This window comes from Homalodisca vitripennis, chromosome 6, assembly GCF_021130785.1.
Source record: "Homalodisca vitripennis isolate AUS2020 chromosome 6, UT_GWSS_2.1, whole genome shotgun sequence".
NCBI lineage: Eukaryota > Metazoa > Arthropoda > Insecta > Hemiptera > Cicadellidae > Homalodisca > Homalodisca vitripennis.
This window is the reverse complement of record NC_060212.1, coordinates 66,123,768-66,150,753: the sequence shown is the minus strand read 5'-3', so window position 1 is coordinate 66,150,753 and position 26,986 is coordinate 66,123,768. Positions and strand designations below refer to the sequence as shown.

Here is a 26,986-nt window from a genome sequence, read left to right as displayed (position 1 = left end):
TATCTTTATTATACAGCTTGTAAGACATTCCGTTAATTAATTTCTGATAGAAACTTCCGTTCTCACCAACTCTAGAGAAGCATCCCCCATCTTAATTTACGTTTACTCAACATGGATAACAGACAATCATGAAATATATTTGACACTGACCTATCAAATTATGCAAACTACACGTATATTAATAAGCATGTGCATGATCTTACAAAGCATTATGAAATTATTAGAATTTTTTCTACAGCAACCACCAATCAATGATATTGATGAGTTATATCACACACACACACATCCGAGTATGTTGGTTCTGGTGACCTAGGTGTGGCAAAGAACCAACATACGATATGGTTAATATAGAAAATGTATTCTTTAAAATTCTTTAACTCTGCGGGTCGTGTTAGAATATACTTTATATATTTATTAATTAAAGGGATATATTTATCAGATAACGAAGGTGTTTTCAAAGCCAGAGGTTTTAATATAAGCACCCTTTCTTCCTCTTTTAAATCATCAAATTTTTATTACGTTCTCAAATTGGACAATAAACACGGCTACTTCATTTTTTTAATTTTAAATATAAACATTTATTCCTTTTAATTTTTTAAAAATGTTATAAAATTAAGCTGAGTTTAATAAATTGTTCTATAATCTATCCCCTTTCAAGAAACAAGTTTAAAACAAACTATATACTTTACTAAAATGGTCTTCTACAGAAATGTTATGTTGAATCTACGACAGATGCTGAGTGAGGTGAAAAGTCTAGTTTACTGAGTTACTAACTGTCCTTATCAGCACTCCAGTTATAGTTGCTGGGTTGTGACAAACTGTGACCCCCCTAACATTAGAAAAATGTGTACAGTTTATCGCGGATATATATTATTCGGTCAAACATTACTTTGAATATATCAAAATTTAACAGTCATCTAAATAGTTGACACCAAGGACAAACCTAGTTGTCAAAAAATGAATCTTCAAAAAGTATTTTAAGGCATTATTGTTAAATAAATTGTTATGCTTGATGTCTTCATTGATAAACTGTAAGACAGAACTGGCTTAGTATTAGCGAAGCTTATTGCTCAAAGAGCTGAACAATGTTATTTATATCTTTGTGCGTCTGTCCGCAAGATATCTTGAAAACAAACTGACTTATAGATAACAAATATGGATACAGTTTCATTTTTATAACATCAACATCAAAGTCAAAAGTGATGGTGCATTTTGGTCTAAAATTTTTCGCTTAGCATAAGCCTTTATATCGGTCTTATTGGTAATCATTGTGGCAACGATAAAATTGCAGAATAGGTCATCTTTAAACAAACTGAGGTCAATCATATGACATTTTACCATTTGACATAGTAACAAAGTGAACCTAATAAAATAAGCTACGGCCTTTAAATATTTTATCCAAGCTAGTTCAGGCAACAAAGTAATAGTATAGTCGCCGATACTGTGTACTCCTACCTTGTAACCATAAACGCTAATTAAAAATATTTTGTGAATGTTGTACAAAAAGTACACAATAATAAGAACACGTTCGATACATTGAATATCGATCAACTATTATCATTCATGTTATATTACCACATGTTAAAATGAGCAAATAAAAATAACCTAGTAAAAAAGTTTTGTTTTCGTGAACTTGCAGTGAATAAAAACTTACACAAATTTTTAGTTTTTTTTAATTAGAGTTCGGCTTTCAAAACATGTATTCAATCTGTAGCCAGGTTGTAAATAAGTGGTTTTAATGTTTAAGGTTATGCAGCTGCTTATGAAGTCATGGAAAATATAAATAATCTAAATGTATAAATAATGTTCTTAAGTGAACACAGATCTTCTTTACTTACAAAGACAAATATGGTAACTGTTGTGGATAAAGAAAAACATATATATTTAAGATAATTGTGCACCTGTTGAGAAGAACTGTATATTGTATTCATACTCATTTGGTATATCATGTTTTACTGCTATTAATTATGATAGATAAATTGATACAACAAGTGAATATAAAATGTTTTTTTGAATACCGATACAAACAAAGTTACAATATTTTTTAGGAATTCAGGCATTGAACATTGAATATGTATATATTCTTAATGTAGTGAAAGTTCCACCAAGGAAAGAAAATATACCACGAGACTTTTCCCCAGAGGGCCATAGGTCGGTGTGACTCACGAAAACACATTTCGATTTTTCCTCTTCAGCACCTTAGTGTTCAGTGAAATGTGTCGTACCTTACAGTACTATATTGTAGCCCAAGGGTCGTTCATGTCCAAGAATGTATATGTTCTTTATTGCTCTTAACTCCCAAATAAAAATCTGCCCTAATGAAAAATGTTGTGATAAACTTATCAGCACGTCTACGTGTTTTGATGTGTTTGCCTTTGGGGCATAACTTTATTAATTAGTTTTCTAAAATATTCCAACGAAAGTATTGTTGTGTTTTATATTCACTGAAGTACACGTTTTTCCAACTACTTTTCATTTACACTGGCACCTTAAACACAATATAACATTAAGTTATCAAGGGACTTCATATGTTAAAAAGTTTTTGAGGGGTCACGAATTGAAACTAAAATAATATTTCTTGGTCAGATAGAGAGTTATTTAATTACAATCCATTCTAAAGACCTGATGTGGATGCTCATTCCTTCAAAACATAAGAACTGTACTGGTTTGGCTTACATGTTCGAGAATATATTCTTAATACGATACATTCTGAATTGTGAAAAGAATAATGTGCTATGCAATATTGTCAATTTTAGACTGCAATGTGACATATTATTTTCTGAAAAATGTATTTAAATCATTAAAAAAATGTAATTTTAAGTAGTTGGGACTAAATAACCACCTTAACATATTACAATATGGCCGGGTACTTTAACTTATAAGACAAAATTACATTTCAGATCTCGAGGACCTGTCAATGTTAACAAGTACAGAAGAAATTGATCGAAACTTTTAGATTTACTTCTGTATCAGTATGTATGTATCTGTATGTAATGTATCAGTTCAAAATATCAGTTTTTTTCCATAAGCCGAACAATATATTAAGCTATGAGCAAAAGACAATAATAGGTTAACTAGGTACTCTGGTACAATAATTTCACGAGTGAACGCTTCTATAGACTGAATTAATGACTAGTTTACCCACAGCTAAGTTGCGATGCAACTAGGTGTACTAATGAACTAGTTTCGTCTTTTTACTATCGTCTTTAAAATTCTTCTGTTCCTTATAAAAGAGGCCAAATAAACTTAATATAATTACTCTTGGATTTTAAATTTTTCAAGGAGATGTTTCTACAAATATGTTTGTTATTCCTAACGTCACGAGACGTCTCGTATGATAAGACACTCGAAATGGATACTGATGGAATTTTTTAAACTATGATTATTCTCTAGCCATAGTAAAAATTATTATCAACAAATATTTTAATCGTTTAGGGTGGTAGCCACTTCTAAGAGCTTAGGGAATCGTATAGTACGGCATCTCATAAATGCCAGTGCCTTGGAGTCTCCAAAACCTTCCAACGGCCGACAGGTTTGGGACCCGCTATAAGTTAATAGCCCGAAATATTGGATAGTTTCCCAGAGGCCAGAAGAAATACCATAACAGTTAGGGCACACTCTTAAGGATGAAACATCCCTGTATTGAAAGCTCCCAAAAGCCGGGAGCACAAAAAGTTAAAGCGGTTCTAAAACCTTATATGTCCCAGAGTGAAGGACATTTTTAGAATCCAGAATCTTGTTCTCTATGCTTCAAACTTCCCAGAATCTCGTCTAAGCTGCGCCTAGTTTTCTGGAGCTTTCCTTTGGAATAGGAGTTCTTGAATACTGAGAGTTCCGAGTCTGAGGAGTTCCAGAGACTTTAGTAGTTTTATTGATGTAGAAAGCTGTTTCAGTTTAATTTTGAATGATGTTTTATAGGTTTTTAAAACATACTAAGAGTTTATTGTAAAATCTTACGCCTGCTTGTGACAATAATATCGACCCATTCAAATATTTACCTTGCACGAGAAGGTGCCGTTTTCAATATTTCAACTCTTTTAGTGGCAAGGAATTAAATAATAGTAGCTAATGTCTAAAGTTTTCCAGTACCTAGCGGTAGGAGGTATTTCTTAAGTAGTAAAGTAGCGCTTTCATAGTTGATGTGGTTTACACCTTAGAGATTTTCAGGAGTCAGGTTCAAAACAACATATCTAAAAGACAACAATTTTTTTTGTTTTCGGTCTGTGGTCACAAAGTCTGGTTTTATTTTAGGGGGTTGCCAAATAACTATGATAAAGCTAGGATAAGTAGAAAAATCTCAAATATTATTCCAAATTTAATTCAATTTTTTAATTTACCTTTAATATTAAAATTGTGGATTTTATTCTCTAAACAATACATGTAGCACACACAAACATTTACTATTTTTATTCTTTAATGTTTGAAAAAATCAATTTTAAAATATTATAACAGGAATGGATAAATTAGGATTTTATGATAACGTTTTAAATTCATTATTCGTAATTCATCGATCTAGTACGTACGCGTGGGTTGACGCGTACAGGTCCTATTAAACCTAATCCAATCATCTATACATTCCATAATTAGAAGAACATAACGTGCTAGAATAATTTTATTTATGAATTAAAATACCAGGAAATATTGTTTAGCAGTGCAATAAAAATTCTGGTCTAGCATATACGAGTATTGTCGAGGGGGGCAAACAAAACGCTTATGTCAGTAACACACAATTCTATATTCGGCATTCATCCTTACACATATCAAACACATTTTGTGTTGTTTTGACCATATCTATTGTCACGTTTCACTACTGGAAGTACTGTTGTTTAACGTATAAATGTTATCAAATTGCATAATTTATTTATTGCCTTAATTTATAAATAATTACTAAGAGGCATTTTCAATGAAATCAGACAGCGTTGAATTAGAAATTGTATTTCTTATCATTTATAAAAGTATGGCATTTTACCCATTGCTTCGTTTAAAATAACAAAAGATTCGAATTTTAATTTATACACAAGCCCCATTGATGATTGACAGTAAATATGGCCTCCACATCTATTTCTAAAGAGTTTCCCTGATTTAACATCCATTTTTCCTGTTAAGTGCACTTTCTAGAGTGACATTTGTGGAAGTAATGTGTGCTATAATTTGCCCTCGTGATATGAAAGTGCTCCAATAGGCAGAAGTCAACTTTGAAGATCGTTTTGTCATTGAAAAAGAATTTTGAGAACAGTCTATGGTGTTTAATATCAGAGTTATCAACTAATTGATGATGATGCGGTTTCCCCAGTGACTAATTTAAACAAATTGGTATCAAAGAATAATTGAATGCAAATTTCTTCTATATTAGTATAATATCTGCTATAATTATAATTAATTCTCCGTTTACTATGCCTATCTCATATTTAAAAGATTCATTAGGAAACACTTTAACTGTGTCTTGCTATCATATAGTATGCTAGAATTCTCTTCTTCAACATGTCTCTTTGACATTTATTTCAAAACGTAAATACCTGTAACTGCTAAACATTTTGAGAAATGTGTGGCTATTGTTATAGTAGATGAGATGGAGAGTAGAAAATTTATATTGTTAAAATGCTGCTATTAGCCTTCAGTTAATTTATTTTTAAATTTAACTTTTTGCCATATATATTTAAGGTTTTCTAAAGTTAGGTAAAGCCGGTTATATTTTCTGTTATTATGTGAGACAATTTTGTATTAAGACGCTCTTAGTTCATAGGTTTACATGGTCTATGTTAAAACTAGCATCTCAGTTATCCGGTTCATAAATTAACTTAAGTAGTATTTTGACATGGTGTGTATTGTAAAGCCTATATGTTAGTTACTTAAAGCGGTCTTTGAAGTATTTTTAGTCATGTCCACAGAAAAACTGCTGAGAAATAAATATATGTAATTTTTAAACATGTTGGCACATATAAGTTAAAGTGACAGAACACTAGCATATTTATTCCATAGAAACTTAAAGCCTAAAGTACTTTACAAGCCGTCTGCTACTTTGTGAATTTCTTCAAGGCAGGAAATATTGAAATATGAATTCATGTGATATATAACGTGCGATGTTCCTAAATAATATGAGTAATTAAGATGCCAGATGCTTCTCGTATGTATAATTTAGATTTTAGCGATAAAAACAGATTTGCAAAGAGGGTATGAAAGAACTTTGAATAAAATAACACTAATCTTTAATTTAACTTAAGAAGCATTGCAGTTAGAATTATCTGATACCTGAGAAACAGCAATACAGTAGAGAGTAAAGTAATGAGAATTCCTCTCTCAGTGTTAATAATGATACAATTCAGTTAATGACTATGTGAATGCTTCTGAAAATCTTTTTACTTTTGACTTAGTCAAGACCCCATACACTTAAGCTTAGTTGGTATTTAAGAAGTGTTTGCTAAGTTGATTCGAACTTAAAATGCTAAAATAAGAGTCGAACTCGTGAGCAGTACTTACCAGCTACTTCAATAATATCATAATAGTTTAGTATTGTGCGTATGTTTTAACTACGTTACTCCGTATACAAAATATAATAAAATGAAAAATTAACGTCCTAATAACAATTCAACTTTTTTTAACAAGATTATACAATAAATCATACGAGATATATTTGCAAAGATCGGGGATTATAATTCAAAAGAATTAAATAAAATATTATAAGAAACTTAGGATCATTCATGCCATGGATTTTAGATTAAATAATATACTAGTATAGTAGCTACTCTTAGCCTCCAGTCTATATAAACTAATTGTGTTTAGAATTTAAATGTGGTAGCAAGGAATATACTTAACAAGAAACGAAAACTTAGATATTAGATCAATTATCATCGTGCTCAACCATAATTACAGCTTAAAGCATAATATTGTGCCAGATACCATGAGAGCAACTGAAATAGCTCGCTTTCTGTATACGAATTTGGGAGGCAAATTAAGTTTCAATTTCATCTTTACTTTTTATAACATAAAAGTGATATTTTTATTTCTTAATGGTACTATGCCTATAAATCTCCACATTTTTAATAATTTTATACGCTATTATCACACATTACGAATTAAATTTTTGGAACTATAAGACTTTCTAAATAAATAACTATTTTCATATTAAAATGTTTTAGTAATACTAAAGGTTAAATATATCCAGAAATATATTTTTTAAATTGACAAGTATTGACGAGACATAAACGGGACCCAAGTGGTTGCTTAGCGTGAAGTACCAGGTGTTGAACTTGACTGATGGAGATAGATTAGTAATTGAGTATGGTGAGGAAGTGGGGTGAGGAAATCCACAAATCACACCGCTATATCTACACATATTTGGATAATACATTATATAGAATATATTCCTATCTATTTGAGTCCTCAGTGGTTCTGATCCACATTCTTAATAAAACATTTCATACTGTAATTCTTAAAATTAAGAATTAAGGTACATTGCTAAGTATATTATAAATAATTAAGAGTTAGACTGCCTCATTAAATGTTTGTGGTTTAAAACTTTTAAAACAAAAAAACCATAACAGTACACATAGTTTTACAGAATAGTATATTTGAGAAATATATGATACACAAATCTGTGCATGACAGTATTCAACAATGAATTATTGTTGACATAAACTATCGGAGGTCTACCAACATGGGATGCGCTGTAGGCAACAGTGCATATGTTCAAGGTGTGCTGGTTTTTATCATGACATTTTTAACAGAACTGAGGTTGAAATTAACACTTTTTTATTTGGTTATTTATTATTACGGGATATTAGATAATGGATAACAGCTGACTCAGGACAGTTCAAGCCTCTACAATTTAAAACATTGTACATAACCTAAAAATTCGAAATAGAGTTTTAACTGATTTTCATATTATGTTTTAAATGATTCATATTCATTCTTTCATGTGACGTTTTCTTTATGTTCTTTGTTTCTGCACCGTGATATAATTTGGGTCAATTGTTTCCAAACTGGACGTGCTATTGGTGTACGTAAATGTTTTTAATGGCCATACATTGCTGCACTTTTTAAGTCTTCAACGTTTTTCTGCATAATTATGTGTTAGGAGTTTTGCATAACTGAGAAGAGAGTAAGTATATTTCTATCATTCATACATACTGTAGTGTCATACGTTTTGTAATATATGACGAACCAGTTATCCTTTCAAACTATCATAAATTACAAACATTATACTGAAGAATGTTACAATATTAACTGGCACACCTTTGGATTTATTATGTGTGATATTAAAATAAGACTCAAAAGTACTTTTCGTCTGTACAAAGTGTGTATCTCCTTTATTTTACACGACCTCAGAACTAATGGTTGTGCCTGAAAATAATTACACCTTAGTACAGTTCTACTTAATGCTCGCAAACCATTGCATATCATATGTATTGAACTGGTTAGTTTGTCGGTGATAAATATAAGGTTGATTCAAATTTGCATGGATTTCTTAACGTATGGTTTATTCCTTTCTTGCTATTCTGTCGAACAGGTCTCTCACTTTAAGTAAGTAATGTCTGAACCAATGTTATTATTTCAAATATATACATTAAAACTGTATTTAAAATTGGTATTGTAATACCAGTAATACTAATTTAAGTACAGTTTAAGTGCGGTATGTACGATATACCATTATTGTTATTATGATAAAAATTATGACTGACGAACTATAATTACGGAATATTCAACTAAAATTATTCAATGATAAACTATTTTTAGTTAACTATTGATAGTTAAGTTAAAAAAATACGGTAACTATATAAAAGTTCAGTAATAATAAGAAAAAAAAGAAATACTTGTTATGCTCTCGACCCTTTATTAAAAATTGTCTTGTTTCAAATGCATATCATTTGTATTAATGTAAACATTTATTGCACAAAACTCCAAAAACTGCATTATTTGATTACGTAAATAGCATTAGAACATCTTTCTCGAGTTTATCTGGCCCTTCTACATAAGCAAATTGGACTTCAGATTGGATTAGCTAAATGGCGCCAGTACACACTAAATAGCTGGGTACCGTAGCGGTTCTTCCTTGTATCAATTAATACTGCCTCTTTTTATAACTCCGTCTGTAATCTGGTAGTTTTGCCAATGTATACTAGTATATAACTAACTAGTATATCATTCCTTGTATATATCCTATATCCTGAATTTTACAATGGATTCGAATAGTTTGTTCAACTAGTAACATTGTTTCATTTTCTCTTCACTTCAGCAAATTAAAATCTTCAAATACATTCTGTTTAATTATATATATATATATATATATATATATATATATATTATTTCTCGGCATTTTTATTGTTTAAATACTAATTATTTACTTATTATACTTAATTAAGATTCATATTTGCACGAAACTAAGTTATTACCCAAGGAGTAGAACTTTGCTAAGCTCTGCATGCCAAATATGCTTGATGTAACTCTGGGACATACATTGCTATCCCAAGTTAGACTTTGTTCAATGTGCATTCGTAGAAACTGAGTGGAGTCAGTTTGTTCTCTAAGGGCACCATCCACAAATATAGCAGGCAGCTCTACGTACTCATGTGAATTGAGGTAGAAACTGAACAAATCACATTAGTTTTTACTGATTTGTTTTGAATTTAATGTTACTAAAATAATGGATACATGAGATCAATGCTATGAAAGTGTTATTCAGTCTTTTGATGGTTTCATGGATCACTGACTTTGGTCTACAGGCAATAGAAAGAAAATAAGCCTAAGATAGAACCCTGAGGACTCCGACCTTAATATCATTCGAAATATCCACGCAATGGATTTGTCCTTGAGGTAAGAAGCTACGCGTTTGGCAGATACCATTCATATAGTGTATGATTATATGAGTACAAACATAAAAAACAACAATATGATTAGTAAAGTTAAGCTTACGCTTCTGGAATCTATGAATAGCTTACAGTATATGTAAAATTTACAGCAGAAGTTTCCTCAAAGACAGAATTTTGGTAAACTTTATCCCCATTTTACATGCAAGCCAAACTGTTTTTGCTATGTTAACAATGTTTAAACCTGTCTTAAGTATGTAAATGTGTCTCAATGTATAATTTAATGGTTTTTTTTATTTAATTCATCGAGTTTGAATATTGTCTTCGTAAGTTATTTACAGGGCCATTGCTTATGCTATAAATTTAAAAACTCAATTTAATAAAAACATTTTTTTAATTATGTATAATCCACTTCCACGTTGTTAGCAACAATGTATTACCTTATACTGTTTGCTTGATTATTGTTAGTAAAAATAGGGTACCAGTATGTTACATAGTGTTTTTTTATCCAATTATTTGCTACGAATATTTTTGTATAGCAAACCAGTGCAATGTATTGTTCGTACCACTATCAAAAGCGTATGGGTTAGCCGGCGGGCGTAACTGACGTATTGAATGGTAAATCGCCTGGGTCTATTCATCCTATTGCTTCCCCCAACTGCATATCTTTCTGATCACTATCTATTAGTATATTGATACTGTTAACCCTTTTTTGTCAATTAAAAATAATACAATAACTATAATACCAATAATTATAATATAAAAAACGTCTTTCTGAGTGTTATATTACAGTTTGTAAAAACAAAATACACTTGTTTACAGATTCACGATCCATTTTAAACTAAATGCCTTTACAAAGTAAAACAATCGATCTAGGGATTAGCCATGGTTATGTTGATGTTTTGTACCTGTATAGTAAGATACAGCTCTGAATTCTTTTCATAATGAATTGTTTCTGATGCAATTTTTATTCAGAACGTTTGCAAATCTCACGTATTCACAGAAAGCTGCTTCATTCAGAAAACAGGCAGAATCTCAATAATTATTATTTATAGTGACGTAATATATCAAATATAGTTTACCTTTCGTCTTACATAGATATAATTAGTTAAATGATTTTATGTAATTTTTATGAAATTATTTTCTTAAAAATTACCCACTTTATAACTCAAAGTTGTAATTTTAATGATATATATATATATATTATTTTATTGCTTTATTGAATTTTCAATTCTGTATGTGAGAATCGGGTCGGTAAAAATTAAAATTTTAATTTTTGAACGTACTAAAAAATTTAATAGGCTAGGTATACCAAAAATGCAATTTTAGTACAAAAAAAGAACAAAACATAATTAATATTTACTATAGGTAAACAAGGCTAAATTACCAGAAACATATTGTATTACATGATATTTTATCGTGAAATAAAACCATATTATTGCACGCAATATGCAATAAAAGCATTGGCAATTTTAGGAATTATTCGCCCTTTTACTCTTATCTCTGGTGAAAAAAGTTACGATAGAGATAACTTTTTATGAAACACCACGAGCATTTAAAAGTGAGGACCACTGGCTCTATCTTGGGGTTAAAATGGAGAAAAATGGGGCTACGAAGAGATACATTGTTAACTATTGTACCGAATGAAGATAACACATGGGGTGGTGACTTCTGAGGTCGTAGTAATAAATATTCGAATCGCAAAGTTTACTTATAAGTTCAATTTTATTAATGAAACTTACAAGCACCACTTTTAGTTGGTAAATTAAATGTATGCCTTGACACGTTGCTGCCAATTAGAGTACAAGAACTAAAAATGTATATCTTATAGGTGGGCCTAAAATATCCAATGTTCTATGGAATTATGCCAACGATATTTTACTTTATAAAACTTTAAGATTTTACTTCCCTTCGCAATATGTAGACTCACAACCCGGGCGTCGGCGTCTTGGCACGAGACATTGAAGCTGTAATCTAAGAAGGGTTATTTCTAGTCGGTAATTACTAGAAGAGGAATAGAAGTTATGAAAGTGGTAGCCATCTACTAAAATAATACGTGAGCTCTCCTAAAACAAATTCGCGACAGTATTAGACATTTAATGAGACAAAACACTTATGACGACAACGTGCTCGTCAGAAGGACGACGCCACAACTTGTATCCATTTCATTCAAGCAAATAAAAGATCTTCAAGGGTAAGTTACTTTACTATTTACAACTTTACTTTACGTTACATTCATTTTTATATGTTTGGCATCAAAGGGCTAATTTAATAATACGAAAATATATATTTTACTTACGGACATAGCGCGCTAGGTGAAATCGGTCACGTAGTTGGGCTGCCACAAAGGGTTACAATAAAATATTCATACGCGTGCCAATTAGGTAGTTATTCCGTCGATAATTTAGTTCCGGAACCTTGGATAAAAAATAATATTAAGTTGTACTGGCTAACTAGTTGCATTATATAAAATGGAACTAACTAACGGTACACTATCTCCGTAGGATGTTAAGCGGATTCCTCATTTAAGTGAATTAACGCATTTCTCATGAGTAACAGACAGATTTTTTTGTTTATTAAGTAAATGAAGGTGAAAATCCATTTGTTGCATAGCTATGACCTAAAACAAACTATGATTCCGGAGACTGGAGTAACAGAATATATAGCATGGGAAAGGTTGGGGTTGGGGCTACTTCCCGTAGTGATCCCATGAGAAGGATTTCGGGCTATATTTTTCATTCCATATTGCATGAAGGGATAGCTTGCTTTGTTCCAGCCTCTTTAGTAGAAACTGGGCCGGGTGCTGTACTCCCTTATGTCCAGACTGGTATGAGCCTTTAACATTAGAGCAACTCCACCCACTCCAACAGCTATCTTTGCCAGTAAACTATATTTATTGATACATACTTCCACACCAGTTTGTGGTTATAGATGTGGCGTTCTTGGATATTCATAGAGTTGCACACTTGAATACATCGAAATTGATACATCGTTTTATGCTATTCGAAGTATCAGTTCAGCTGTACACCATTTTAGAGTGCAAATTTCCCGAAAAATGTGTTATTATTCGTCTATGAGTATAACAAAACGTGTTTATGTAACTAATAATATTGCTATATAAATATGCCTCTAGTTCATTTCTGGTCTCAGACGAATAGGAAATTGTAGAGGATATTTTTTTTCAAGAGGGAATCACAACATTTATTATTTTTTATTTATTTTTCGTCATATTTCTAATTTCAAATTTATAACGCACTCAGGTATCGTTTTGTTATGTAGCTCAAACAATCAAGACGAATATTGTGGGTCTACAAATTAACTAAATACTATTAATTATTTGATTTTGTATAAAAAAGCATAAACATAAATTATTTTTAATAAGAAATTAATCACCAAAAATAACTTATATTTCTTACTTAACAAGGACTAAAATATATAAAGTTAGATAATAAAACTGCGCTCCGTTTTCCTAATTAGAGAGAGCTTACACTACTCCAAACAGACTACAAATTGGATTAGTTTAATGGGATTAATCTAGACCACTACCAACTGCAGCGCATCCATTAAACTACATTTAGGCAAACAATGTATTACTTGTATATATGGTAAACAAAAGTTTTTTATATATCAAAAAAAACATCAACACCTTTAACAAAATAAAAGTCATTTGCTAAGTATTTGGTCATCCGATCATATGCTACTTTGGTTATTTAAACGCATATGTGACAGATACGGCCAAATACAAGATAACTGAATCGTAAAAAGTAAGGGCTGTGTGGTGTAATTGTAATGGTAGCACATTCACCCGGCAGGTGAGAGATCCGGGTTCGAGTCCCGGCGGAGCAAGTACTTTTTGCGATTCAACGTTTATTGAAATTAAATTAGGCTATTGCCAGTTATACAAATTTAATGAATGTAAATAGAAGTCATTTGACAGGTGTTTGGTCTTCCGATCATATGTTAGTTTGGTTATTTAAACACATATGTGAAAGAAACGGCCAAATACAAAATAATTGAATCGTAAAAAGTGAGGGCTCTGTGGTGTAATGGCAGCACATTCACCCGGCAAGTGAGAGATCCGGGTTCGAGTCCCGGCGGAGCAAGTACTTTTTGCGATTCAACGTTTATTGAAATTAAATTAGGCTATTGCCAGTTATACAAATTTAATGAATGTAGGCTAAATAGAAGTCATTTGACAGGTGTTTGGTCTTCCGATCATATGTTAGTTTGGTTATTTAAACACATATGTGAAAGAAACGGCCAAATACAAAATAATTGAATCGTAAAAAGTGAGGGCTCTGTGGTGTAATGGCAGCACATTCACCCGGCAAGTGAGAGATCCGGGTTCGAGTCCCGGCGGAGCAAGTACTTTTTGCGATTCAACGTTTATTGAAATTAAATTAGGCTATTGCCAGTTATACAAATTTAATGAATGTAAATAGAAGTCATTTGACAGGTGTTTGGTCTTCCGATCATATGTTAGTTTGGTTATTTAAACACATATGTGAAAGAAACGGCCAAATACAAAATAATTGAATCGTAAAAAGTGAGGGCTCTGTGGTGTAATGGCAGCACATTCACCCGGCAAGTGAGAGATCCGGGTTCGAGTCCCGGCGGAGCAAGTACTTTTTGCGATTCAACGTTTATTGAAATTATATATATATATATAAACACTTGTACCAGTTGTAAGACATTGGTCTGACATTTGATGCAAATAATATATAAATCTAAATAAACTTGCCTATCATCATAAATAATAATTATGGTTGCATAAATAAATCAAAAGTAAAACCTAAGTATATTTAGAGGACGCTAGTTAATAGACATTAAGGGCCCCTAGGGTAAAATATAGTCCTGTAAGGTGAGGCACATTTCACCGAGTTCTGAGATGCTGAAGGGCAAAACAGAAGTGTGTTTGCGTGAGTCACATCGAGCTAAAGCCCTCTCGGGAAAAGCCTCGTGGTACATTTTCCTTCCTTTGTTGCACGTTCACTGCATCAAGAAAATATTGGATATTCAATATCTGAGTTTCTTCAACGCTTCAGGCGTTCCAGAAATCTGTTTAACCTACAAACATTCAGTACTATTTATGTTCTGTTTATATCGAATATTAAAGACTAAATGTTAAAACTCATGCTATATTTGGTTTAAAAGTATTTGTATAAGGTGTATAAATAAGATTTGACAATCGGCCGGTAGTTGATAACTGAACGAGTTTGACATCTGTCCACTCTTATCATTTTTAAAAGGTTACCACATTATCATCATCATTAGCAAGTTACAAGAACCTCAACTGGTCAGTCAGAGTAGCTCTTTCGACAGAGTGCTTATTTTGTACAGACAGAATAGATAGAGGACCTAAATATAAACGGGCCGCGAGAAATAACTTTTTGCTGCACGTCGCACAAAAGTTATTAAATGATTTAACATTAATTATTTTAGTGTTTGCATTGGAGTTTAGATTTTAGTGAGTTTATTTTAACATTGGTGAACGTTATTATGTTATTTATTACAGATTTATTGCACTACTTGTTATTTTCAATTTATTACGTTTTAATAATTTAATGACTAGTAATGTAATAAATATGTATCATTTATTCCTGTAAATAAGTGTAAAAAAGTGTAATTTTAAATTCTTTTACAAACTTATCTGTATATTTTATCTTTTGAAAATTAAATATATATTTCATTTTAATATATCAAAACATTCATTGTGTTGAATTTTCAGTAACAAACAGTAACCTTTGTCGCCCTATCCTGAAAACTGCACTGTCATGTTGGTCTATTTGTTTTTTTTTAGTATTAATTTTTCCTTACACAATTATTCTTACCACGCACGCGGTACATTTAAAAAGGAAAAATTTACTTATTATCACGAGTGTCTAGACCAGGTTCTGGATTCTGATGTGACTGATTTTGCTGTGTGATTGCGTTCGGCTTGCTGGTTCTAATCACCAACCAAAGGGAGGATGGTTTGATTGAGCTTCTACCGAAATGCTTATCGTTATCGAGCATCTAATTAAACAGACTGAGGTAAACAGAAAAATAACTACAGAGAAGTTTCGACTATCTCTTCAAAAAGAAGATTTATTGAACAATTATAGAAAAAAGAAGAAGTCAGGATAACTTTGATTTGTCACAGGATGTGGGAAAGAAAGTAATATAAACTAAAAAAATGTGTTTGTTTAGAATAATTGTTAAAATACCTATCTCAAGGAATTCTATTAGACAAATTAACAAATTTCCCATGTGAATGACAGCATAAACATATTAAAGATTGATATAGAAAATCTTCGAGCAAAAAAACTAGCAATTAAATGGCCCAGATACTGCTTCTTCTTGATGACAAGGGTTCGTTGAACCTTTCTCCTGAACTCTCAGTTTTCATGGGTAGTGATGTTGTTCCTACTTCTAACAACCTCAAGACTTTATCACTCAGATGAATTTGAGGAGAATTGCTCAACATCTAATCTAGTAATTTATAAATTTTGTACACACTCGCAAAAAATAAAAACAAAAAAATACAAAAAGAAACCATTTTAAATTATATCATTTAGTCTGTATAATGACAGCAATAGACACATGTATGTATCCTTTGAAATTAATGTTTCTCTAAATCGTATATATAAAACCATGAACGGTACAAACTGGTGCTCCTTTAAGTGAGGTTTTGAATGTAGTGAAAAACCGAATCGCCTAAATTTAAGGACAATGGCTATTTTGTTATTATAGGAAGTACAAACGATGTGTCTAATTGTAGCAGTGAGAGCGACATAGCGACTGTATACTCTGATCTAATGGTCTCTGTACCAGACCAGTTGTCTGATCTCAACCATCCCAACCAGATATGACCTCAGTCTTTTTTCAATAAAATATATTTATTTGACGGATCAATACTAACATTATAAAGTTTTTAACTTAAAAAAAGTGCAATTTTTTGACGGTTAAAAAGGATTTTAGAAGCTTTAACAAATGCAGAACTTATTTCAACAAAAAAGCGAAAGCTATAAAGAGCTGCAGAGAGATCAGATGCATGGTCAATTCATGGGTGAATCGAGAGTTCGATGGGGTTGCCGGGGAGTCCCATACCTCCCTTTTAGCTGCACAGAGCAGCCATGGTCCGTCAAGACACCCTGTGGGAAACATGTGATTACCCTAACTCCTTACATCCAAAAAAAATCTGTTTTAGGAGACATAGTATCAACTGTTAACCATTCCAACAACCAAATTCTTTATAATGCCAATAAAAATTGAAATTTGTATGATAATTTTGTATGTTGTTTGGGAATATTATAAATCAATTTATTGCAGTTCATTATTAGACAAATAGTATGAAGCAATATCTTGCATGCAATGCTGATATACAATCTAATAATAGCTATTCTTTTCAATCAATTCAAACTTTCCAAATAAAAATACTTCAAATGTTCAAAATATAAGAGTGCAACAAACAAAATAGGGAACTTGAGACTGTGTTGTACGCCGAAAGGGTGGACTTGGTCGGTTTAAGTGAGCACTGGATGACGACTGATCAGGCATCTTATCTTTCGGTCAGTGGCTACCATCTTGTACCATCCTTCTACACAAAGGATCTTATACGCGGTGGTACTGTTATACTTACCATGTAAAACGTTCCCTGGCTTGTGAAACTATGAGATTACCTAGAGCAGCACAGTCAGGAACTTCATTTTAATGAGGCAGCGGTCCGGAACTGAGAACCAAGGTTATATGTCTATATAGATCACAGGACGGACGATTGGATATTTTCTTTCAGAAAGTTTCATAATGTTGAATAAACTTTGAAAATAGAAGAACAGAGTTTTTAACATAAATATTCTTGAATCATTCCGAGACAGCTTTTCATTCCTGGACCTGTTGAATAGATATGATCTCATTCCACTTACTATACATGAAATTACGAGAAAATCTGAAGAAGGAGCGTCATGTCTGGATAATATTATCACACATTTTCATTGCTCTGCTTCAAGTATCATGTTATTCCTACATGAGGATCCATGAAGATCAAATCGTAAAAATTTTCAAAGAGGAGCTGATTAAATCTACTGAAAAGAAACCCAGCTTCTCTAGTGGCTTTGCTAACAATCAGTTTGTTCCTTAATAAATATTTCAAACTACCAGTATTTGTGTATAGAGACTGTAAACATAACCATTGTATTAGAGAGAGCACGTGACAGCTGGAATCTTATTGACACCCATTGTTGACTGTTGTTACTTGCAGCAATGGCGTTATTTTCTTAAAATGTTATTCTAAAAAAGTCTTGCTATACTAATATACATTCTTACTATTTCGTTGTATATGAATGCGTTTGTACTATATATTGTGTATATGTTATTGAGACGTTTCAAAAAATCGGACTTTTATTTTCACTGAGGAAGTATACTCGTATTTGTATCTTGGGGAGTATTTATTTACCTACCAGTGCGAAAGATAGGTTTGCCATGAAATAGGAGTTTAACATGTTTTTTTTTCTGAGATATATTTTCCAGCAGCAATTGCTAAAACTACTGTCTTAAACATAAAGTTAAAATTAATTAAACTTATATAATTACTCAGTGATTATTGTTACACGTAACTGATGTTAATGCGTACTTGTTGGTTTGATAAATACCGTAATATATAGACTCAATAAATCTACTCATCATCAAAACAACTCTATTTACATTATAATACAACAGTTTTTACATAGATTTCCGATTTCCTCGTATTATTATTATTGTTGTATTAAATAGCTATAAAAATTACTCACAAACTGTCAGAATATATATAAAATATACATATATATATATATATATATATATATATATATATATATATATATATATATATATATATATATATATATATATATATATAAATAAAAATGAATTTCCGTTTGTTAGTCTCGCTAAAACTCGAGAACGGCTGAACCGATTTGGCTAATTTTGGTCTTGAAAATGTTCGTGGAAGTCCAGGGAAGGTTTTTAAAGATGAGAAAATATAACAAAATTGCAAGGAAAAATACTAAAAACGACAATTTAATTTTCCCAAACAAAACTGTTCTTACCTGTCAAACGTTTGATTGATGTTTATGTATCGATAATTAGTTTAAACAGCTGTAACAAATACAAATGACGAAGTGTCTCAGTGTCATATGTTTACTTACTACTGCATGCAATTTTGGGTAAAACAGCTGTCGCCATTATTGGTTAACATTATTAGTGCAAGAAAACATTAATATCAGATACTGCTTACAATGCCGAGAAAGAAAACGACCTAACATAGGTCGTCGAAGTAGATCGAATGTGCGGCGAGCTACCTCACGCGCTAATCGCACTGATGACCAGCAAGAGACTGATAATGATAACAGTCGTATTGGTATGGCACATTTGCGTTCTACAGTAAATCAGAATGAAGTGGATAGACAAAGAATGCAACAAGTTCGGGGCACATCGATCACAACAGCAGCGAGCCCGGGAAAAGGAAATTGACCGATTTTCCGAAAACGCAATGCTCCTGTGAACCTGGAACGGAGCAGCATTCTCCTACGATCCATAAATCGATAATAGTGCCGACAAATACAGTACATCCAAATAACGCTGAATGTTATTATCTTAGATTGTTATTGGGTGAATGTTCGTGGTCCGACATCGTTTCAAACAATTGAGAACAGTTGATAAACATCTGTGTGCTACTTACCGTGAGGCGTGTCAACTATTACAGTTACTCGAGGATGATTTACATTGGGATAATACGCTCAAGGATTCCATCATATCTTCACCACATCAAATTCGAACATTGTTTGCGATTTTTAATATCCACATGCTTCCCTTCGAATCCGGAAGATTTGTGGATGAAATATAGGGATTGGCATGTCTGAGGATGTGCTACATCGTGTGCGATGTCAAACTTCGAATCCTACACTACTAATTAATGCGGAAATTTACAATTAGACATTGATCATGATAGAATATACGTGTTTATTTATGGCAAAAAAAGTACTGTCGTGTTTTGGGCCTGACAGCACCCAATATTTTATGTCGAATATTTTTGTTACACATGGTAAAGTATATCTTTATATGTTTATACGCGCCGCAAAAAAAGACAAAAAATATAGTTTACCAGAAAGCTTTAAATTGATTACCTGTATTGATTGCCTTTTGTCCGATATGATAATGATGATAATTTGACAATAAATGTGTTATATTTAATGTATTAAAAAATGTCATTGTTTATAATTTCTGATTCCAGGTGCTGAAACCAACAAAAAAGTCAGCTCTATGAACTTTTATTCATACAGATTCGTGATGCTATTAATGCCGTTGCAAATGCAAAAAATGTGGAAAAAATTACAATTTTGCCGGCCACTTACATTGGAAGCCCGCGCCACATGCACGAATACGCGCAAGATGCGATGTCGTATGTTAGACAATATGGCCGTCCAGACCTATTTATTACATTCACCTGTAACCCACAATGGATGGAAATTAAGAAAGAATTGCTACACGGCCAAACACACTAATTGATAGGCATGACATCACTGCCAGAGTGTTTAAGCAAAAATTAAAATCTTTAACGGATTTCATTATAAAGCATCGTGTGTATGGCCAAGTACGTTGTTGGATGTACTCTGTTGAGTGGCAAAAGCGTGGTCTGCCACATGCGCACATATTAGTTTGTTTAGTTGATAAATTAAGGTCAGAAGACATTGATTCCATAATTTCAGCCGAGATTCCCGATGAAACACTTGACCCAAAATTGCATGCAGTAGTAAGTAAACCATATGATACACGGACCTTGCGGAGTTTTCAACAACTCCCCTGTATGGTCAACGGCAATTGTTCTAAGCGATACCCTAGAGCATTTGATTGCTGAAACCATCTCGGGAAATGATGGTTACCCGTTGTATCGTCGGCAATCAGTTGAGGACGGTGGGCGATCTGTAATTGTGAAGATAAAAGGACAACATTTTGATGTAGATAATCGTTGGATTGTGCCGTACTCGCCAATATTGTCCAAAAACTTTTGAAAGTCACATCAATGTGGAATTTTGTAACTCTGTCAAATTGATAAAGTACATATGTAAATATGTTAACAAAGGTAGCGACATCGCCAAGAGGTAAGTGAAACGAAGTTGGTCAGCTAGTATATATATATATATGTATATATATATATATTATATATATATATATATATATATATACAGGGTGAGTGGCTCTTGGTGTGACAAAATTTTTCGGGTTATATAATGCAATGTAAATATGATACAATGGCGGTTATAAAAAAGTCTAACTCCAAAAATTAGGTCTGAAATGAATTATTTTCAGTTTTTCTAAAAAACCCGTGTTTTTTGTACATAAATCTGTGATTTCTCAGCAACGTATAGACATATGTGAGCAAACTACATAATTTTTCGATTCTCTGTTAAATTTTAAGTTTGAAAAGTTATCGGTTCAAACGGTAAGGAAAGAAAATTAAGCTTCAGGTCGATTCAAATGGCAAAGTTGCTAAGTTTTAGAAAAACTTAAATATCATTGAACCCCTTCTTTTTACCACACACTGTACACAAGAATGTGTCAAGTGATATTAAAAACTTTGCCATTTAATAGGCTTTTACAATTGTATGCCATATGACCATAGTTAAGTATTCGGTTCCTACTTTTATTGGTTTTGAATATTAAAAAACATGCAAGCTACAAAAAGATTAAAACAATTTAATAACAACTTTACTTAATTTTTTATGTTTTATAAAACTGCTCATAAAACAAGTTGGTATGCCATACCAAACTATTTAGGTGTTTTGCCATTAAAAAAAATCAGTATAGGTTAAAGGTTAACACTGAGTAGTCATAGGACGGTATAATAAACATAATTTTTGAGCATTAGTAAAGATATTTTAATAATGGAACTTTAATCATATTATCAATAAAGTAAATGAAAATTAGAATACATAATGAACACAAAACATTAAAAGTAAAATCATTGCAGTTCATTCTCAAAATGGCGACGTTCTTTTCTCACACAAGCTCTTGCTCGCTTTCTTCATTGCTCCAACGGTCGTGTTAAAAGGCAGTTTTCCCGAAGCCTTTGAGCAGCCAGACCAATTCTGCCTCGTAATTCTTCTTCTTAGTTTACTGGGGTGGAATAATAACTTCCTGCTTAAAAAAACCCCACACAAAAAAGTCCATAGGTGTAAGGTCGGGAGATCGGGCAGGCCATGCGACAGTTCCCACGTTCAATCCACTCGGGATAGTTTTCAGTCAGCCATTGACGTACTGTTGCATTAAAATGTGGAGGGGCTCCGTCCTGCTGGAATATAAGCTCGTCTCTTTCAACATTGTTTAAACCATCTAGAAGGTTAGGTAGGTCGTATTGCAGAAAATTTAAGTAGTTTTGTTCCATTTACAATTCCATCAAATATGTGAGGGCCAATCAATTGGTCGCCTAAGATTACGACACCAAACATTAATACTAAAACGCGTTTTAAAAGGATTGTTCCCTTGTCCGGTGTGGGTGATTTGTACTCTAGGAGCATAATCAGTTGCTTTCAGACCTTGAACAGGCGTACAATTGTATGGATGGAACTTGGAACTTCTTATGGAAAATGTCCAAAAACCTTCCATTGTGATACACCTACGTCTCTAGCAAGTTGTCTACTACTATCATTCCGAACTGAATTTAGAACTACTTCATCTAATCCTACATCAGGAACAATGTGTCCTACTTCGTTAGGTCTTTTGTGAACTGTACCCTCCCTCCACAAGACGTTGATAGAGTCTTGAGAACACAGAATGACTGGGAATTCGGCGATCAGGGTAGCGAGCTTGATACTCTTTTTGGGCAGCACGCGCATTTCCATCACAAAACCCGTAAATAAAGTGCATAATCAGCGTATTCTCGAGTAGTGAACTCCATGGCAGCCTACACTTGACTAAATTGAACAGAAAAAATAGTTTATTGGAGGTGGAAGTAATTCATGTGGACACTGGTCTTATAAAAAAAAGATAAGGAATGAATGTACAATAATACTGGTGAGAAAGTGATAAGATAAGAAATTAAAACATTGATTAAACCATTAATCAATAACTATCATCCACAATTATTTTAATCTGCTTTACTTTTTTGTAATCTTCAATTCCTTGTTTTATGAGGCAGTTTTATAAAACATAAAAATTAAGTACAGTTGTTATTAAATTGTTATAATCTTTTTGTAGCTTGCATTGTTTTTTAATATTCAAACCAATAAAAGTAGGTAACCGAATACTTAACTATGGTCATATGGCATACAATTGTAAAGCGTATTAAATGGCAAAGTTTTTAAATATCACTTGACACATTCTTGTGTACAGTGTGTGGTAAAAAGAAGGGGTTCAATGATATTTAAGTTTTTCTAAAACTTAGCAACTTTGCCATTTGAATCGACCTGAAGCTTAATTTTCTTTTCTTACCGTTTGAACCGATAACTTTTTTCAAACTTAAAATTTAACAGAGAATCTAAAAATTATGTAGTTTGCTCACATATGTCTATACGTTGCTGAGAAATCTCAGATTTATGTACAAAAACACGGGGTTTTTTAGAAAAAACTGAAAATAATTCATTTCAGACCTAATTTTGGAGTTAGACTTTTTTATAAACCACCATTGTATCATATTTACATTGCATTATAACGCATAAAATTTTGTCACACCAAAGAGCCACTCACCCTGTATATTATATATGACAGTTTGTTAGTAATGTTTATAGCTATTTATATTATATTATATATATATTATATATAATATATATATATATATATATAATATATGACAGTTTGTTAGTAATGTTTATAGCTATTTATATTATTATATATATATATATATATATATATATATATATATATATATATATAATATATGACAGTTTGTTAGTAATGTTTATAGCTATTTATATTATATATATATATATATAATATATATATATATATATATATATATATATATATATATATCATGAATTTAGTTAATTTTTATATGTACGACATTAGGTTAAGTAAATAACTGATAGTGTTTCACAAATATTGACATGTTATTAAACTTTTATTTTTAGCGGACTCCTTTCTCTACAGGTAGAAAACGTTGCCGTAGCACAGAGACTGAAACTTTATTAGAAGCTTAAAAGCTCATAAAAGCATCCAGTCATAAAAGTGTTATAGTCGCTAAAACCAATTTGTCATTTTGTTACAGTAACAGAAATGCCAGAGCTGGAAGTATACGGCCTTAAACACCTTTTACTGTATGTCACAATACTATTCTACCTTTTCAATTTAATAAACCAGGTGTGTAATATTTACATGAATAAGTGGTAAGTTTAGTTTATAATATCAAATATATTATATAGTTTGTACTTAATAAACTGGCCAATTAATTCAAATGTAAGCCTGAAACAGACAGTATCCTATCTTCTGATTAACCCTAGCAATCACGCCACTTCGATAGCGTTGTCATTTGGTTGGTTCAATTTTAATGTTACATACATCCATTGTTTAAAAAATCACTTATTCAATGCATAAAGACTTTCCTGGATTGAGTCAATAGTCATGTAGTTTTACCACTTAATCAATTAATTATAGCTCGATTGAAACTTAGTTCCTTAAGGCCAGTTGAGGGCATCCAAGAGTAGTCTAGAAGAAACTAAACAAGTACATGTGTTGAACGTAGTAAAAGCTAAAATAATTTGTGAGTTCAATTATTAACTACTAAAACATTAATACGGTGTGATATTAAAGGAAGTATCAGCCATTAAATCAGTTTAGTTATATATAACACACAAAATTTTCTAAATTGTAAGTTAGGTCATTTTAATTCCCTTTGTTTATAATAACTAAAATATAAAAGGCCTCAAAAAATATTTTGAGTATGAGACAAACGAAGTGATTATTTGACCACATATAATTGAACACCGATGGACGGTACACTTTGCTATAATATCAGGAAAGTAATAACTTGACATAAACCATCAAATGTCACTTGAGGGCTGATAAGGACAGTTACTTAATCGTTAACTAGGCCTTTCACATTATTACTATGCTCATATGTCATAAATTCAACGTACAACAACTGATATCCCCAGGCATATTGCCCAACCATTGTTTTCTCATTACGGGCAATACAAAATCAAGTACTTGCATTTAAAACTCAATAGTATTTTCAGTTCAAACAATTTTTGAAATTAGAAAATTATTTCACTAGTTTGTTTTACTACTGGTATACTCTATAGTTAGTAGACTTGTAAAAGTTTAAAGTAAAACTAAAAGCATATTTTATGAATACTTTATGTTCTTACATTTCGAAATTACTTTAGATATTGTTTACAGCGTTATATTCCGACATTACTATGACTATAGAACACAAAGTTAAACAAAGACAAGATAACTTTTCCTTATTGAACATTGACTATTATATACACCTTTAATTTGCGTTAAAAGATTGAAATCGAAATTAGTTGCCTTTCGACAAAATTAGGCTTCTCAGAGCATTGTATGTATATATTTCTTATTACTTGGGAAAGGCAAAATCAGCTATAGAATAAAAACAAAACACAAAAATAGGAGTAAATTAAAATGGCTATAAATATACACATTTTAAAACACTTTCTTGATCAAGGGAAAAAGGCCAACTCAGTATTAGCGTATGAAATAAAATTCACTAGAACCAAGTAAAATGCTCCTACAGGTACAAAACCTGCGAAATTACGCGTGAAGCCGCGGGTAACTGCTAGTAATAAATCATGTTCAGGGTATCAGGAGCAAATATAAAATTAGTAAATTTATTTACTGGTGTACACTCTCCTTGAATTCGGTATAACGCCTTCGGGGCACCAGAATTCCTGCTGAAGCAGAATACATTGCATGGACTAAGGGGTCCCTATATTCCATATACCTTTTAATGGAACAATATCTCAGGCTATACCATCAATAGGCGATTCCAGAAACGGAAATCAGACATGGTATAAAGCAGATGCTATAAGATTCTGCTAGGTCTAGAGGTACATCGTGATGTCTCTACCGTGTCATACGTTGGACTTTCCTGATGAGATTATGAGAACGTCCAAATACTTCTACTTTCACCTTGGACATATATGATGTTCCACGATGAACAGCTATGCCAATCTTTTTAAAGAAGGATAATGAGATTTTAGGACTCAAACTCATCACGAGTTATAGTGTTGTGAATGAGATTCAGAGTAACCTCTTACTCATATGTAGAAAAACAGCCAGAATATACGTATCTGAAATATTTTAAAATTTTTAATTAAATATTTTTAAGTTTGTAATTACGTAAATCTACAGTCAAATGTGCTTCATATTCAGTTAAAATGTCTAACGTAATCTGAGCAAGGTACGAAAAACAAATGCATGTACATTATAAGGAGATAATTGACATGAGAAAGGAGGGAAGGGAAAAGGGGTTCTTGGAAAGTATATAAGAGTGCATCTAGGTGTGAGTTATTTTTATCAGAGTATCTCTTGGAACGCTGTCATGGTATAAACCCTCAATTTATATAATAGCATATTATCGTATAATGTCTAGTTTTAGAGAAACGTAAAAGTTAAGGATGGTTAAGTTTATGAGTGTAGATATTAAAAATGAACGATTACTTGTCAATTTAATAAAACAAGATAGTTGTGTTTTATGTGAAGTCCCTTCAATGCACAGGACACTACTCCATTTACTGTTCTGAGTATGGGTCATAAAGAATTATTTTGTTCCAATTATAGCCTTCCATAAAGCTTTATGGAAAAGTCAAGTTTTACGTGGTTGGAGAGAAAACGTAATGACGTAAGAAGATGTTATTAACGAAGATTTTCTTGACAGGAATCCAATTTTAAATTCCACACCATTAAACAGAGTTGCTAGTTTATTAGAGAATGGTAGCGTGAAGGACCGTGTCAGAAGTGGACGACCAACCAATGTGATAGATAACATACCTCAGTAGATGTCTCATAAACATTTATTTAAAATCCCCATGAATTTAATGGATCTGCGGCAGATAACCATAGAATTTCTCATGAGCAACGTGTAAAGTTTGATAAGAATTATTATTAAAATTGTGTACTTCCAAATCACACCGCGCTGTACCGCGACCGCTTGGGCCACCGGGGATTAGCCCCTGCTCACGTGACCTGCACTGTTGAAGAATTCTGAG

General features: G+C 32.1%; 1 long non-coding RNA gene across 1 annotated transcript in view; it reads left to right on the top strand.

The window, feature by feature from the left end:
• Positions 1 to 7,824: 7,824 nt before the first annotated feature.
• LOC124365207 overlaps positions 7,825 to 26,986 on the top strand; it is a 32,389-nt gene continuing 13,227 nt past the window's right edge. Inside the window, exons 1-2 of the long non-coding RNA XR_006922714.1 lie at positions 7,825 to 8,098; positions 24,025 to 24,116. This is a non-coding gene — a long non-coding RNA (uncharacterized LOC124365207). The remainder of the gene's footprint in view (positions 8,099 to 24,024; positions 24,117 to 26,986) is intronic.